The sequence below is a fragment of the Taudactylus pleione genome, unplaced genomic scaffold (assembly GCF_031769625.1).
Source record: "Taudactylus pleione unplaced genomic scaffold, aTauple2 ptg000522l, whole genome shotgun sequence".
Classification (NCBI taxonomy): Eukaryota; Metazoa; Chordata; class Amphibia; order Anura; family Myobatrachidae; genus Taudactylus; species Taudactylus pleione.
Genome location: NW_028284924.1, coordinates 1356366 through 1375287, shown reverse-complemented (window position 1 = coordinate 1375287; position 18922 = coordinate 1356366). Strand labels below are relative to the sequence as shown.

Genomic DNA, 18922 nt, shown 5'->3' with positions numbered 1-18922 from the left:
CAGAGTGCTGCACTGCAGTACCGGGCGCCGTGCCGGTGCTGCAGAGCAGCCAAAATCACTGGGAAAATGGCGGTGGACATTTTCCCGGTTAATCTGCGCATGGCAGTACTGCTGTCACTGGGAAAATGGTGCAGGCGCTTTTTTTCCCTAAGACCTGCACATGCACAGTAGATTCTGGCACTATGTCAGAATCTACTGCACCGTGGGTGGCTCCGTGGCACCGCACAAGAGACGAAGGGGCCTGCACATGGTCCCCCTCCTCTCTTAAAATGTCCTTGCACATATCTAATATTAATATCTTGCCGGGAGACCGACAAGAGAGATCTAACTCTGCTTCCGGGTAAAGCAACGGCGCTTGTAATGCCCATGCACGCCTTGCGGCCTGCACATACGACATCGGAGACAGATGAAAGATTTGCAGATACAATAGCCCATAGGCTACTATAGGCTAACACCATTTTCACATTGTGGGGCTTGGTAAATCCGGCAGCATAGTAACCTATGGGAAAATATGTATATCGTGTTCTGCACTCAATCAATGTATCTGTGTATAAGGTAATGGTGTTGCAGCCTGGGATACTGGTAACATTTCCTAATCACCATTTTCTAATTAGACATCATGCACCATGGGAAGGGTGTCCTTTTAGGTGCAAATTCAGAATTACATTATTCCTATATACTGATGCAGAGATAATGTAAGTTCAATAGTAAAAAAAAAAATTATGGGTATAATGACATTCTGTGAGAGAGAATATATGTGTATAATGACATTCTGTGAGAGAGAATATATGTGTATTATGGCATTCTGTGACTGAGAATATATGTGTGTAATGACATTCTGTGACTGAGAATATATGTGTATAATGACATTCTGTAACTGAGGATATATGTGTATAATGACATTCTGTGACTGAGGAAATATGTGTATAATGATATTCTGTGACTGAGAAAATATGTGTATAATGACATTCTGTGACTGAGGATATATGTGTATAATGACATTCTGTGACTGAGAATATATGTGTATAATGACATTCCGTGACTGAGGATATGTGTGTATAATGACATTCTGTGACTGAGGATATATGTGTATAATGACATTCTGTGACTGAGAATATATGTGTATAATGACATTCTGTGACTGAGGATATATGTGTATAATGACATTCTGTGACTGAGAATATATGTGTATAATGACATTCTGTGACTGAGAATATATGTGTATAATGACATTCTGTGACTGAGGATATATGTGTCTAATGACATTCTGTGACTGAGGATATATGTGTTTAATAACATTCTGTGACTGAGAATATAATGACATTCTGTGACTGAGAATATATGTGTATAATGACATTCTGTGACTGAGAATATAATGACATTTTCTGACTGAGAATATATGTGTATAATGACATTCTGTGACTGAGAATATATGTGTATAATGACATTCTGTGACTGAGGATATATGTGTATAATGACATTCTGTGACTGAGGATATATGTGTATAATGACATTCTGTGACTGAGAATATATGTGTATAATGACATTCTGTGACAGAGGATATATGTGTATAATGACATTCTGTGACTGAGAATATATGTGTATAATGACATTCTATGAGAGAGAATATATGTGTATAATGACATTCTGTGACTGAGAAGAATATATGTGTATAATGACATTCTGTGAGAGAGAATATATGTGTATAATGACATTCTGTGAGAGAGAATATATGTATATTATGGCATTCTGTGAGAGAGAATATATGTATATTATGGCATTCTGTGACTGAGGATATATGTGTATAATGACATTCTGTGACTGAGAATATATGTGTATAATGACATTCTGTGAGAGAGAATATATGTGTATAATGACATTCTGTGAGAGAGAATATATGTGTATAATGACATTCTGTGAGAGAGAATATATGTGTATAATGACATTCTGTGAGAGAGAATATATGTATATTATGGCATTCTGTGACTGAGAATATATGTGTATAATGACATTCTGTGACTGAGAATATATGTGTGTAATGACATTCTGTGACTGAGGATATATGTGTATAATGACATTCTGTGACTGACAATATATGTGTAACATTTGGTGACTGAGGATATATGTGTATAATGACATTCTGTGACTGAGGATATATGTGTATAATAACATTCTGTGACTGAGAATATATGTGTATAATGACATTCTGTGACTGAGAATATATGTGTATAATGACATTCTGTGACTGAGGATATATGTGTATAATGACATTCTGTGACTGAGAATATATGTGTATAATGACAATCTGTGACTGAGAATATATGTGTATAATAAGTTACATGCTGTGACTGAGAATATATGTGTATAATGACATTCTGTGACTGAGAATATATGTGTATAATGACATTCTGTGACTGAGAATATATGTGTATAATGACATTCTGTGACTGAGAATATATGTGTATAATTACATTCTGTGACTGAGGATATATGTGTATAATGACATTCTGTGACTGAGAATATATGTGTATAATGACATTCTGTGACTGAGAATATATGTGTATAATAACATTCTGTGACTGAGGATATATGTGTATAATGATATTCTGTGACTGAGAATATATGTGTATAATGATATTCTGTGACTGAGAATATATGTGTATAATGACATTCTGTGACTGAGGATATATGTGTATAATGACATTCTGTGACTGAGAATATATGTGTATAATGACAATCTGTGACTGAGAATATATGTGTATAATGACATTCTGTGACTGAGGATATATGTGTATAATGACATTCTGTGACTGAGGATATATGTGTATAATGACATTCTGTGACTGAGAATATATGTGTATAATAACATTCTGTGACTGAGAATATATGTGTATAATGACATTCTGTGACTGAGGATATATGTGTATAATGACATTCTGTGACTGAGAATATATGTGTATAATGACATTCTGTGACTGAGGATATATGTGTATAATGACATTCTGTGACTGAGAATATATGTGTATAATAACATTCTGTGACTGAGGATATATGTGTATAATGATATTCTGTGACTGAGAATATATGTGTATAATGATATTCTGTGACTGAGAATATATGTGTATAATGACATTCTGTGACTGAGAATATATGTGTATAATGACATTCTGTGACTGAGGATATATGTGCCTAATGACATTCTGTGACTGAGGATATATGTGTATAATAACATTCTGTGACTGAGAATATAATGACATTCTGTGACTGAGAATATATGTGTATAATGACATTCTGTGACTGAGGATATATGTGTATAATAACATTCTGTGACTGAGAATATAATGACATTCTGTGACTGAGAATATATGTGTATAATGACATTCTGTGACTGAGAATATATGTGTATAATGACATTCTGTGACTGAGGATATATGTGTATAATGATATTCTGTGACTGAGAATATATGTGTATAATAAGTTACATGCTGTGACTGAGAATATATGTGTATAATGACATTCTGTGACTGAGGATATATGTGTATAATGACATTCTGTGACTGAGAATATGTGTGTATAATGACATTCTGTGACTGAGGATATATGTGTATAATGACATTCTGTGACTGAGAATATATGTGTATAATGATATTCTGTGACTTAGAATATATGTGTATAATGACATTCTGTGACTGAGGATATATGTGTATAATGACATTCTGTGACTGAGGATATATGTGTATAATGACATTCTGTGACTGAGAATATATGTGTATAATGACATTCTGTGACTGAGAATATATGTGTATAATGACATTCTGTGACTGAGGATATATGTGCCTAATGACATTCTGTGACTGAGGATATATGTGTATAATAACATTCTGTGACTGAGAATATAATGACATTCTGTGACTGAGAATATATGTGTATAATGACATTCTGTGACTGAGGATATATGTGTATAATAACATTCTGTGACTGAGAATATAATGACATTCTGTGACTGAGAATATATGTGTATAATGACATTCTGTGACTGAGGATATATGTGTGTATAATGACATTCTGTGACTGAGAATATATGTGTATAATGACATTCTGTGACTGAGGATATATGTGTATAATGACATTCTGTGACTGAGAATATATGTGTGTAATGACATTCTGTGACTGAGAATATATGTGTATAATGACATTCTGTGACTGAGGATATATGTGTCTAATGACATTCTGTGACTGAGGATATATGTGTATAATAATATTCTGTGACTGAGGATATATGTGTATAATGACATTCTGTGACTGAGAATATATGTGTATAATAACATTCTGTGACTGAGGATATATGTGTATAATGACATTCTGTGACTGAGGATATATGTGTATAATGACATTCTGTGACTGAGGATATATGTGTATAATAAGTTACATGCTGTGACTGAGAATATATGTGTATAATGACATTCTGTGACTGAGAATATATGTGTATAATGACATTCTGTGACTGAGAATATATGTGTATAATGACATTCTGTGACTGAGGATATATGTGTATAATGACATTCTGTGACTGAGGATATATGTGTATAATAACATTCTGTGACTGAGGATATATGTGTATAATGACATTCTGTGACTGACAATATATGTGTATAATGATATTCTGTGACTGAGAATATATGTGTATAATGACATTCTGTGACTGAGGATATATGTGTATAATGACATTCTGTGACTGAGAATATATGTGTATAATGACATTCTGTGACTGAGAATATATGTGTATAATGACATTCTGTGACTGAGGATATATGTGTCTAATGACATTCTGTGACTGAGGATATATGTGTATAATGACATTCTGTGACTGAGGATATATGTGTATAATAACATTCTGTGACTGAGGATATATGTGTATAATGACATTCTGTGACTGAGAATATATGTGTATAATGATATTCTGTGATTGAGAATATATGTGTATAATGACATTCTGTGACTGAGGATATATGTGTATAATGACATTCTGTGACTGAGGATATATGTGTATAATGACATTCTGTGACTGAGAATATATGTGTATAATGACATTCTGTGACTGAGGATATATGTGTATAATGACATTCTGTGACTGAGGATATATGTGTATAATAACATTCTGTGACTGAGGATATATGTGTATAATGACATTCTGTGACTGAGAATATATGTGTATAATGATATTCTGTGACTGAGAATATATGTGTATAATGACATTCTGTGACTGAGGATATATGTGTATAATGACATTCTGTGACTGAGAATATATGTGTATAATGACATTCTGTGACTGAGAATATATGTGTATAATGACATTCTGTGACTGAGGATATATGTGTCTAATGACATTCTGTGACTGAGGATATATGTGTATAATGACATTCTGTGACTGAGAATATATGTGTATAATGACATTCTGTGACTGAGAATATATGTGTATAATAACATTCTGTGACTGAGAATATATGTGTATAATGACATTCTGTGACTGAGAATATATGTGTATAATAACATTCTGTGACTGAGAATATATGTGTATAATGACATTCTGTGACTGAGAATATATGTGTATAATGACATTCTGTGACTGAGGATATATGTGTATAATGACATTCTGTGACTGAGAATATATGTGTATAATGACAATCTGTGACTGAGAATATATGTGTATAATAAGTTACATGCTGTGACTGAGAATATATTTGTATAATGACATTCTGTGACTGAGGATATATGTGTATAATGACATTCTGTGACTGAGAATATGTGTGTATAATGACATTCTGTGACTGAGGATATATGTGTATAATGACATTCTGTGACTGAGAATATATGTGTATAATGATATTCTGTGACTTAGAATATATGTGTATAATGACATTCTGTGACTGAGAATATAATGACATTCTGTGACTGAGAATATATGTGTAAAATGACATTCTGTGACTGAGGATATATGTGTAAAATGACATTCTGTGACTGAGAATATATGTGTATAATGACATTCTGTGACTGAGAATATATGTGTATAATGACAATCTGTGACTGAGAATATATGTGTATAATGACATTCTGTGACTGAGGATATATGTGTATAATGACATTCTGTGACTGAGAATATGTGTGTATAATGACATTCTGTGACTGAGAATATATGTGTATAATGACAATCTGTGACTGAGAATATATGTGTATAATGACATTCTGTGACTGAGGATATATGTGTATAATGACATTCTGTGACTGAGGATATATGTGTATAATGACATTCTGTGACTGAGAATATATGTGTATAATGACATTCTGTGACTGAGAATATATGTGTATAATGACATTCTGTGACTGAGAATATATGTGTATAATGATATTCTGTGACTTAGAATATATGTGTATAATGACATTCTGTGACTGAGGATATATGTGTTCAATGACATTCTGTGACTGAGAATATATGTGTATAATGACATTCTGTGACTGAGAATATATGTGTATAATGACATTCTGTGACTGAGAATATATGTGTATAATGACATTCTGTGACTGAGGATATATGTGTCTAATACCATTCTGTGACTGAGGATATATGTGTATAATAACATTCTGTGACTGAGAATATAATGACATTCTGTGACTTAGAATATATGTGTATAATGACATTCTGTGACTGAGAATATAATGACATTCTGTGACTGAGAATATGTGTGTATAATGACATTCTGTGACTGAGAATATATGTGTATAATGACATTCTGTGACTGAGAATATATGTGTATAATGACATTCTGTGACTGAGAATATATGTGTAAAATGACATTCTGTGACTGAGAATATATGTGTATAATGACATTCTGTGACTGAGAATATATGTGTATAATGACATTCTGTGACTGAGGATATATGTGTATAATGACATTCTATGACTGAGGATATATGTGTATAATGACATTCTGTGACTGAGAATATATGTGTATAATGACATTCTGTGAGTAAGAATATATGTGTATAATGACATTCTGTGACTGAGGATATATGTGTATAATGACATTCTGTGACTGAGAATATATGTGTATAATAACATTCTGTGACTGACAATATATGTGTGACATTTGGTGACTGAGAATATATGTGTATAATGACATTCTGTGACTGAGGATATATGTGTATAATAACATTCTGTGACTGAGGATATATGTGTATAATAACATTCTGTGACTGAGAATATATGTGTATAATGACATTCTGTGACTGAGAATATATGTGTATAATAAGTTACATGCTGTGACTGAGAATATATGTGTATAATAACATTCTGTGACTGAGGATATATGTGTATAATGACATTCTGTGACTGAGGATATATGTGTATAATGACATTCTGTGACTGAGAATATATGTGTATAATGACATTCTGTGACTGAGGATATATGTGTATAATGACATTCTGTGACTGAGAATATATGTGTATAATAAGTTACATGCTATGACTGAGAATATATGTGTATAATAACATTCTGTGACTGAGGATATATGTGTATAATGACATTCTGTGACTGAGGATATATGTGTATAATGACATTCTGTGACTGAGAATATATGTGTATAATAACATTCTGTGACTGAGAATATATGTCTATAATGACATTCTGTGACTGAGAATATATGTGTATAATAACATTCTGTGACTGAGAATATATGTGTATAATGACATTCTGTGACTGAGGATATATGTGTATAATGACATTCTGTGACTGAGGATATATGTTTATAATGACATTCTGTGACTGAGAATATATGTGTATAATGACATTCTGTGACTGAGAATATATGTGTATAATGATATTCTGTGACTGAGAATATATGTGTATAACGACATTCTGTGACTGAGGATATATGTGTATAATGACATTCTGTGACTGAGAATATATGTGTATAATGACATTCTGTGACTGAGGATATATGTGTATAATGACATTCTGTGACTGAGGATATATGTGTCTAATGACATTCTGTGACTGAGGATATATGTGTATAATAACATTCTGTGACTGAGAATATAATGACATTCTGTGACTGAGAATATATGTGTATAGACATTCTGTGACTGAGAATATAATGACATTTTGTGACTGAGAATATATGTGTAAAATGACATTCTGTGACTGAGAATATATGTGTATAATGATATTCTGTGACTGAGAATATATGTGTATAATGACATTCTGTGACTGAGAATATATGTGTATAATGACATTCTGTGACTGAGAATATATGTGTATAATGACATTCTGTGACTGAGGATATATGTGTATAATGACATTCTGTGACTGAGAATATATGTGTATAATGACATCCTGGGAGTAAGAATATGTGTGTATAATGACATCCTGGGAGTAAGAATATATGTGTATAATGACATTCTGTGACTGAGAATATATGTGTATAATGACATTCTGTGACTGAGAATATATGTGTATAATGACATTCTGTGACTGAGAATATATGTGTATAATGACATTCTGTGACTGAGAATATATGTGTATAATGACATTCTGTGACTGAGGATATATGTGTATAATGACATTCTGTGACTGAGGATATATGTGTATAATGACATTCTGTGACTGAGAATATATGTGTATAATGACATCCTGGGAGTAAGAATATATGTGTATAATGACATTCTGTGACTGAGAATATATGTGTATAATGACATTCTGTGACTGAGAATATATGTGTATAATAAGTTACATGCTGTGACTGAGAATATATGTGTATAATGACATTCTATGACTGAGGATATATGTGTGTAATGACATTCTGTGACTGAGAATATATGTGTATAATGACATTCTGTGACTGAGGATATATGTGTATAATGATATTCTGTGACTGAGGATATATGTGTATAATGATATTCTGTGACTTAGAATATATGTGTATAATGACATTCTGTGACTGAGAATATATGTGTATAATGACATTCTGTGACTGAGAATATATGTGTATAATGACATTCTGTGACTGAGGATATATGTGTATAATGACATTCTGTGACTGAGAATATATGTGTATAATGACATTCTGTGACTGAGGATATATGTGTATAATGACATTCTGTGACTGAGAATATATGTGTATAACGACATTCTGTGACTGAGGATATATGTGTATAATGACATTCTGTGACTGAGAATATATGTGTATAATGATATTCTGTGACTGAGAATATATGTGTATAATGACATTCTGTGACTGAGGATATATGTGTATAATGACATTCTGTGACTGAGAATATATGTGTATAATGACATTCTGTGACTGAGAATATATGTGTATAATGACATTCTGTGACTGAGGATATATGTGTCTAATGACATTCTGTGACTGAGGATATATGTGTATAATGACATTCTGTGACTGAGAATATATGTGTATAATGACATTCTGTGACTGAGAATATATGTGTATAATAACATTCTGTGACTGAGAATATATGTGTATAATGACATTCTGTGACTGAGAATATATGTGTATAATAACATTCTGTGACTGAGAATATATGTGTATAATGACATTCTGTGACTGAGAATATATGTGTATAATGACATTCTGTGACTGAGGATATATGTGTATAATGACATTCTGTGACTGAGAATATATGTGTATAATGACAATCTGTGACTGAGAATATATGTGTATAATAAGTTACATGCTGTGACTGAGAATGTATTTGTATAATGACATTCTGTGACTGAGGATATATGTGTATAATGACATTCTGTGACTGAGAATATGTGTGTATAATGACATTCTGTGACTGAGGATATATGTGTATAATGACATTCTGTGACTGAGAATATATGTGTATAATGATATTCTGTGACTTAGAATATATGTGTATAATGACATTCTGTGACTGAGAATATAATGACATTCTGTGACTGAGAATATATGTGTAAAATGACATTCTGTGACTGAGGATATATGTGTAAAATGACATTCTGTGACTGAGAATATATGTGTATAATGACATTCTGTGACTGAGAATATATGTGTATAATGACAATCTGTGACTGAGAATATATGTGTATAATGACATTCTGTGACTGAGGATATATGTGTATAATGACATTCTGTGACTGAGGATATATGTGTATAATGACATTCTGTGACTGAGAATATGTGTGTATAATGACATTCTGTGACTGAGAATATATGTGTATAATGACAATCTGTGACTGAGAATATATGTGTATAATGACATTCTGTGACTGAGGATATATGTGTATAATGACATTCTATGACTGAGGATATATGTGTATAATGACATTCTGTGACTGAGAATATATGTGTATAATGACATTCTGTGACTGAGGATATATGTGTATAATGACATTCTGTGACTGAGAATATATGTGTATAATGATATTCTGTGACTTAGAATATATGTGTATAATGACATTCTGTGACTGAGGATATATGTGTTCAATGACATTCTGTGACTGAGAATATATGTGTATAATGACATTCTGTGACTGAGAATATATGTGTATAATGACATTCTGTGACTGAGAATATATGTGTATAATGACATTCTGTGACTGAGGATATATGTGTCTAATACCATTCTGTGACTGAGGATATATGTGTATAATAACATTCTGTGACTGAGAATATAATGACATTCTGTGACTTAGAATATATGTGTATAATGACATTCTGTGACTGAGAATATAATGACATTCTGTGACTGAGAATATGTGTGTATAATGACATTCTGTGACTGAGAATATATGTGTATAATGACATTCTGTGACTGAGAATATATGTGTATAATGACATTCTGTGACTGAGAATATATGTGTAAAATGACATTCTGTGACTGAGAATATATGTGTATAATGACATTCTGTGACTGAGAATATATGTGTATAATGACATTCTGTGACTGAGGATATATGTGTATAATGACATTCTATGACTGAGGATATATGTGTATAATGACATTCTGTGACTGAGAATATATGTGTATAATGACATTCTGTGAGTAAGAATATATGTGTATAATGACATTCTGTGACTGAGGATATATGTGTATAATGACATTCTGTGACTGAGAATATATGTGTATAATAACATTCTGTGACTGACAATATATGTGTGACATTTGGTGACTGAGAATATATGTGTATAATGACATTCTGTGACTGAAGATATATGTGTATAATAACATTCTGTGACTGAGGATATATGTGTATAATAACATTCTGTGACTGAGAATATATGTGTATAATGACATTCTGTGACTGAGAATATATGTGTATAATAAGTTACATGCTGTGACTGAGAATATATGTGTATAATAACATTCTGTGACTGAGGATATATGTGTATAATGACATTCTGTGACTGAGGATATATGTGTATAATGACATTCTGTGACTGAGAATATATGTGTATAATGACATTCTGTGACTGAGGATATATGTGTATAATGACATTCTGTGACTGAGAATATATGTGTATAATAAGTTACATGCTATGACTGAGAATATATGTGTATAATAACATTCTGTGACTGAGGATATATGTGTATAATGACATTCTGTGACTGAGGATATATGTGTATAATGACATTCTGTGACTGAGAATATATGTGTATAATAACATTCTGTGACTGAGAATATATGTGTATAATGACATTCTGTGACTGAGAATATATGTGTATAATAACATTCTGTGACTGAGAATATATGTGTATAATGACATTCTGTGACTGAGGATATATGTGTATAATGACATTCTGTGACTGAGGATATATGTTTATAATGACATTCTGTGACTGAGAATATATGTGTATAATGACATTCTGTGACTGAGAATATATGTGTATAATGATATTCTGTGACTGAGAATATATGTGTATAACGACATTCTGTGACTGAGGATATATGTGTATAATGACATTCTGTGACTGAGAATATATGTGTATAATGACATTCTGTGACTGAGGATATATGTGTATAATGACATTCTGTGACTGAGGATATATGTGTCTAATGACATTCTGTGACTGAGGATATATGTGTATAATAACATTCTGTGACTGAGAATATAATGACATTCTGTGACTGAGAATATATGTGTATAGACATTCTGTGACTGAGAATATAATGACATTTTGTGACTGAGAATATATGTGTAAAATGACATTCTGTGACTGAGAATATATGTGTATAATGATATTCTGTGACTGAGAATATATGTGTATAATGACATTCTGTGACTGAGAATATATGTGTATAATGACATTCTGTGACTGAGAATATATGTGTATAATGACATTCTGTGACTGAGGATATATGTGTATAATGACATTCTGTGACTGAGAATATATGTGTATAATGACATCCTGGGAGTAAGAATATGTGTGTATAATGACATCCTGGGAGTAAGAATATATGTGTATAATGACATTCTGTGACTGAGAATATATGTGTATAATGACATTCTGTGACTGAGAATATATGTGTATAATGACATTCTGTGACTGAGAATATATGTGTATAATGACATTCTGTGACTGAGAATATATGTGTATAATGACATTCTGTGACTGAGGATATATGTGTATAATGACATTCTGTGACTGAGGATATATGTGTATAATGACATTCTGTGACTGAGAATATATGTGTATAATGACATCCTGGGAGTAAGAATATATGTGTATAATGACATTCTGTGACTGAGAATATATGTGTATAATGACATTCTGTGACTGAGAATATATGTGTATAATAAGTTACATGCTGTGACTGAGAATATATGTGTATAATGACATTCTATGACTGAGGATATATGAGTGTAATGACATTCTGTGACTGAGAATATATGTGTATAATGACATTCTGTGACTGAGGATATATGTGTATAATGATATTCTGTGACTGAGGATATATGTGTATAATGATATTCTGTGACTTAGAATATATGTGTATAATGACATTCTGTGACTGAGAATATATGTGTATAATGACATTCTGTGACTGAGAATATATGTGTATAATGACATTCTGTGACTGAGAATATATGTGTATAATGACATTCTGTGACTGAGAATATATGTGTATAATGATATTCTGTGACTGAGGATATATGTGTATAATGACATTCTGTGACTGAGAATATATGTGTATAACGACATTCTGTGACTGAGGATATATGTGTATAATGACATTCTGTGACTGAGGATATATGTGTCTAATGACATGCTGTGACTGAGGATATATGTGTCTAATGACATTCTGTGACTGAGGATATATGTGTATAATGACATTCTGTGACTGAGAATATAATGACATTCTGTGACTGAGAATATATGTGTATAATGACATTCTGTGACTGAGAATATAATGACATTTTGTGACTGAGAATATATGTGTAAAATGACATTCTGTGACTGAGAATATATGTGTATAATGATATTCTGTGACTGAGAATATATGTGTATAATGACATTCTGTGACTGAGGATATATGTGTATAATGACATTCTGTGACTGAGACTACATGTGTATAATGACATTCTGTGACTGAGGATATATGTGTATAATGACATTCTGTGACTGAGGATATATGTGTATAATGACATTCTGTGACTGAGGATATATGTGTATAATGACATTCTGTGACTGAGAATATATGTGTATAATGACATTCTGTGACTGAGGATATATGTGTATAATGACATTCTGTGACTGAGGATATATGTGTATAATGACATTCTGTGACTGAGAATATATGTGTATAACGACATCCTGGGAGTAAGAATATATGTGTATAATGACATTCTGTGACTGAGGATATATGTGTATAATGAAATCCTGGTAGTAAGAATATATGTGTATAATGACATTCTGTGACTGAGGATATATGTGTATAATGACATTCTGTGACTGAGGATATATGTGTATAATGACATTCTGTGACTGAGAATATATGTGTATAATGACATTCTGTGACTGAGGATATATGTGTATAATGACATTCTAGATCTTAGGAGGGATGTCTCAAGAGCCAAGACTAGTCATAGAGGAAGTTGGAAAGGAACGTCTAGCCGAATCTACCAACAGGACTGTGCCCCCTTCTTGCATGAACTTCCGAAGAACTCGAGGCAGAAGGGAGACTGGAGGGAAGAGGTACGCCAAATGGAGGGTCTACTTCACAGATAATGCATCAATGAAGGCTGCGTTGGGGTCCCTCGTCCTGGCCCCGTACACTTGAAGCTTGTGGTTGGGTCGTGAGGCCATGAGTTCCACGTCCGGTAGGCCCCATATGTCCACCAGGAGCTGAAAGACCTGGACTGAGAGACCACTTCACTGCATGCACGTCATGACGGATGAGGAAATCCGTTCCCAATTGAGAATACCCGGGACGAACACTGTGGAGATGGCTGGGAAAAGGCGTTCGGCTCATGTGAGAATGTGGGACACTTCTGCCATTGCTGACCGATTTCGAGTGCCTCCTTGGTGATTGACATAGGCCACTGCTGTGGCGTTGTCAGACTGTACTTGTACTGGCTTGCCCTGAAGAACATCCTGAGTCAGAGTGAGGGCTTTTTAAATGGCTCAGACTTCCGGGACGTTGATTGGTAACATCGCCTCGGCTGGAGTCCAGCATCCTTGGAAGGAGTACTGGCCGGTCACTGTGCTCCACCCATGGAGGCTTGCATTCATAGTTAGGAGTGCCCAGTCCGGGATCCAAAAGGACGTCTGTAGCTCCCTCCGGAGAGAGGCAAATCATCTGGGATCTGAGCAGATGAGACACCCCGTTACACCTGGAGAGGATCAGGTTTTGTAGGGGCCTGGAGTGAAACTGAGCAAACTCCACCATGTCGAAGGTGGACACTATGGATCCCAAGGTCTGCACTGCAGAGTGAATTGACTCTCGGCAACTGTGGAGTAATCTGCGCACTCAGGGCCTGATTCAGCAAGGATCGTTATTCTGCTAGAACGCATGCACCGCAGTTGTTAATATTAGCTGTGAAATGCCAATGTTTGCAATCGCATTGCGATCACAGCTTACCATAAGGATGCCCACTTCCCCTTACACACATCCGTATACTTGGGCAATATAGCGAAATAATCGGTAACATCTGACCCATACGCACAGCTAAGGCAGGTTAGACCTCACTCAGGAATTGCTAACTTCAGGTCACGCTATGAGGCCTCAGGCTGCATATAGAATTGCAATGGATAATTTATCCAAGCCACTGCAATGCCGTCCCAATGCACTGGCACGCCTGCGTTCGCCCGACCACCCCCCGCCACCACCCACAAACGGCACTTCCTGTCAAACACTGTGCTCGGGGTCTGCGTAGTCTCTGCAGACACATGGCCTGATTCAGAGCTGCTCGCTATTTTCGAGCGCACACTCGGAATCAGGGTGCGGAGTATTTTCTTTTTTCCTGTCCGCTCGCTAAGCTGTGGGTGCCCACCCACAGCTAGTGCGAGCGGGCAGGAGATGGTCACGATTATCGCGACCATCGACATTACGAGAAGACCCTAAGGTAGAGTCTCAGCACTCGCAGTGCCGAGTGGACTTCCAGCTCTAATAGAGCTGGAAGTTCACTACTAACATCACGAGTGATGTCAGTAGGGACGTCCACAAATGGCAGGCGTTCCTTCAGGAACGCCTCTGTTTGTTCAGCAACCCCCCCCCTACCCACCTACAAAACGGGGCGAGCTGTCATTCAACAACAGCCGCTGCGTTTTGCTGCGAGCTCCGGAGCGAGTGAAGATCTCACTCGCTACGGGGCTCGCGTGCGCCCTGGGCCATCATCGACCCGCTTGCGAGCGCAATGCGCTTGCGAGCGGGTCTGAATCAGGCCCACAGCTCCCATCGCAATTGCTAGTACGTGCACTGCAATGCATACGCATGGGCAATGTGAATTAATCAACCGATTGCGTACATCTTTGCTACTGCGTTTCTTGCTGAATCAGAATACAGAGATTCTGGGCCTGATTCAGAGCCGGACGCTCTGACAGAGCGCTCGCTCTGAATCAGGGCCGGCCTTCTGTTTTTTTAGAGCGGCCTCCTTGCCGCTCGCATAGCTGTGGGTGACCACCCACAGCTATAGTGAGCGGCCAGGAAGATGGTCGCGATGGTCAAGACCATCGCAACCATCGGGCTTGCGACGAGACCCTTGTGGTAGGGTCTCGTTGCCGCAAGCCCAAGAGGGCTTTCGGCTCTAACAGCTGACATCACTTGTGATGTCAGTGGTGCCGGCCCCAGATGGTAGGCGTTCACATGGTAACGCCTCTGTCTGGGCAGCCCCCCCCCCCGCCCCGCCCCCCCAAGGGGGCATGCTGTCACTCAACATCGACAGCACGCCCCCTTTGGTACGAGACCCGGAGCGACGTTTGCCCGTCGCTATCCGGGTCTCACGCATGTGCACAACGGAGCCTGCATAGCACTCGCGAGCGAGTCTGAATCAGGCCCTCTGTCTGCTGTCAGGAAGATTCTCTGAGCCTGAGAGTCCAGGAAGGCTCCCAGATATTTTCCTTTTTTGCAGTGTGTTCTCTTTATTCTATCCTGGGATACGTGCACACTCTATATCACTTGGACTGATTTTATCGGAATTCCCATTTCATTACCATTCAACTGTCAGGACTTCCTTTATTGTATATTATATACATTTTATATTTTTTAATGTTTTTTTTCTACATGAGATCCATCTTTTATTGTGTATTACGTGATTAAGTTATCAATATATTTACATCTGCCACTATGCTAGACTGTATATTTGCACCATAACCTTATTGTTGATGTTTACATTTAATATCATTTTGATTGCGCTATCTTCCCTATTGTATTTGATCTTATTTATACAGTATGTGATAGCTCTCACAAATATAGGTAGATGTGAGGTACAATGAACCCCCTATACCTCAGTATGCCAGGGTTATAATGAAAGAAAGGGAAAGGTATAAGCGGACAGTTGTAGAAAAAATGAACAGACAGCAGCGCTATCACAAGTCACATACAATGCAGATTATACAATATAACTGCAGTGGGCATTAAAATCAACTACACAGACCGCAGTGGCTGGTAGGCTATAGCGCTCTATAACCTGGCTCCTGGGAGAGGTATACAGGGAGACCTGACCCAGCGTTCCCGGAGACCCAAGGCTGATGCAGAAAATAGCTGCCGTGAGTCTCTGAGGGGGCGGAGGGTGAGGGAGAAGCCCTGGCCTTAGTATTCTGTGCCCTGTGCCAGTATAGGTTATGCCCTGGTGGTCTAGTGGAATCGGTGTCCACGATATCTGTCTCCTGAGACCGGAGGTAAGACTCCACATAGACGTGTGTCCCAGCAAGCAGGGATCCGCCTTACCTGACCCTTTGTGGCTGCAGTCTGTGGTCCGAGGAGCCCTGCTATCTATGGATAAACAAAACACTGATTGCATAGTATGCTGCATATACAGCCGGAGTAGTGGTAATGTGCCCCAGGTAAAATATAAAACATAATGAAATCTAAACACCAAGTTGGAGAGGCCAGGGCTGGGCTAGAAGGGCTGTAAGCTAAACGGGAGCACTGATACATTTTTCATGCATCCCTGACCAACGGTGATTTATATATTGTTGTGTTTTGTTAGTACATAAGTATCATTACAATTCATATTATGATTATTATTGGTAGCACACGTATATGTAGTAATATTGTACATTAATAGAGTTATGCTGGTCATAACTCAGCGCTGCAATTCCCCGATGCCGCTCCGAACCACCGATCAAAACCACAGATCAGCCGGCATCGATGATCAACGATCTGTCGGGGAATTGGGGAAATCCTACATGTTAAGATTCCTTGACTCACCAATCTCATTCATTTTTTAGTTGGGATTGACAAATCAGGGAGATCCAACGTGTTTTCACGATGCCCCAACCCAGGCATCAGGGGATTGTGGAATTGAGGCAATCAGCTGCTGATAAATGGGACCCATTAATCAGGCATATGAGTCCCTGTCCCAGTGAATCTGACAATCTAATGTCTCAACCACAGGTACAGATACAGCACACGCTAGGACCAATTAGTCAAAAGCCAATAAATCTATTAGTGTGTCCTTAAAGCCTAGAGAGTATGAATAGAATTAGTGAGCATCCAATGGCGCTCTGTTTGGAGAAACATATACTGTATTGCAATGACAACAATGTGCTCTGTGCCTGATTCAGACCCACTCGCGAGCGCTATGCACTCTCAAGCATGTCGATGGTGGCCCAGTGCGCATGCGCACGACTGAGCCGATTCCGTCGTGCGCATGCGCGTGACCCGGATAGCGACGGGCAAACCATCGCTCCGGGTCTCGAACCAAAGGGGGCGTGCTGTCGATGTTGAGTGACAGCACGCCCCCTTTGGTGGGCGGGCCAGGGAAGTGGCTGCCCAAACGGAGGCGTTCCCATGTGAACGCCTCCATTTGGGGGCGGCCCCAATGACATCACGAGTGATATCAGTGGGAGAGATTTCGGCTCTGTGAGAGCTCTCTGGGGCTTGCGGCAACGAGACCCTACCACAAGGGTCTCGTCGCAAGCCCAATGGTCGCGATGGTCCTGGCCGCTCGCTATACCTGTGGGTGGTCACCCACAGCTATGCAAGCGGCCAGGAGGCCACTCTAAAAAACAAGAATGCTGTCCCTGATTCAGAGCGAGCGCCTCTGTTTTACCCTTAATTTGAAATACCCCAGTTTAGGGGATAGATCACAAACATAAATAAGGGAAATACACTTTGGCCAGGATGTACTAATGGAAAAATGCGGTAAAAACTCGTTTTCTGGGGGGTCTTTTACCGCATTTTCATATGTATTAGCCCCGGACGCCCGATTTTGG

General features: G+C 36.7%; 1 protein-coding gene across 1 annotated transcript in view; it reads right to left on the bottom strand.

The window, feature by feature from the left end:
* The window catches only part of TTC7A (tetratricopeptide repeat domain 7A), a 472360-nt gene that overhangs the window by 343493 nt on the left and 109945 nt on the right, over positions 1-18922 (bottom strand). The window lies entirely within an intron of this gene.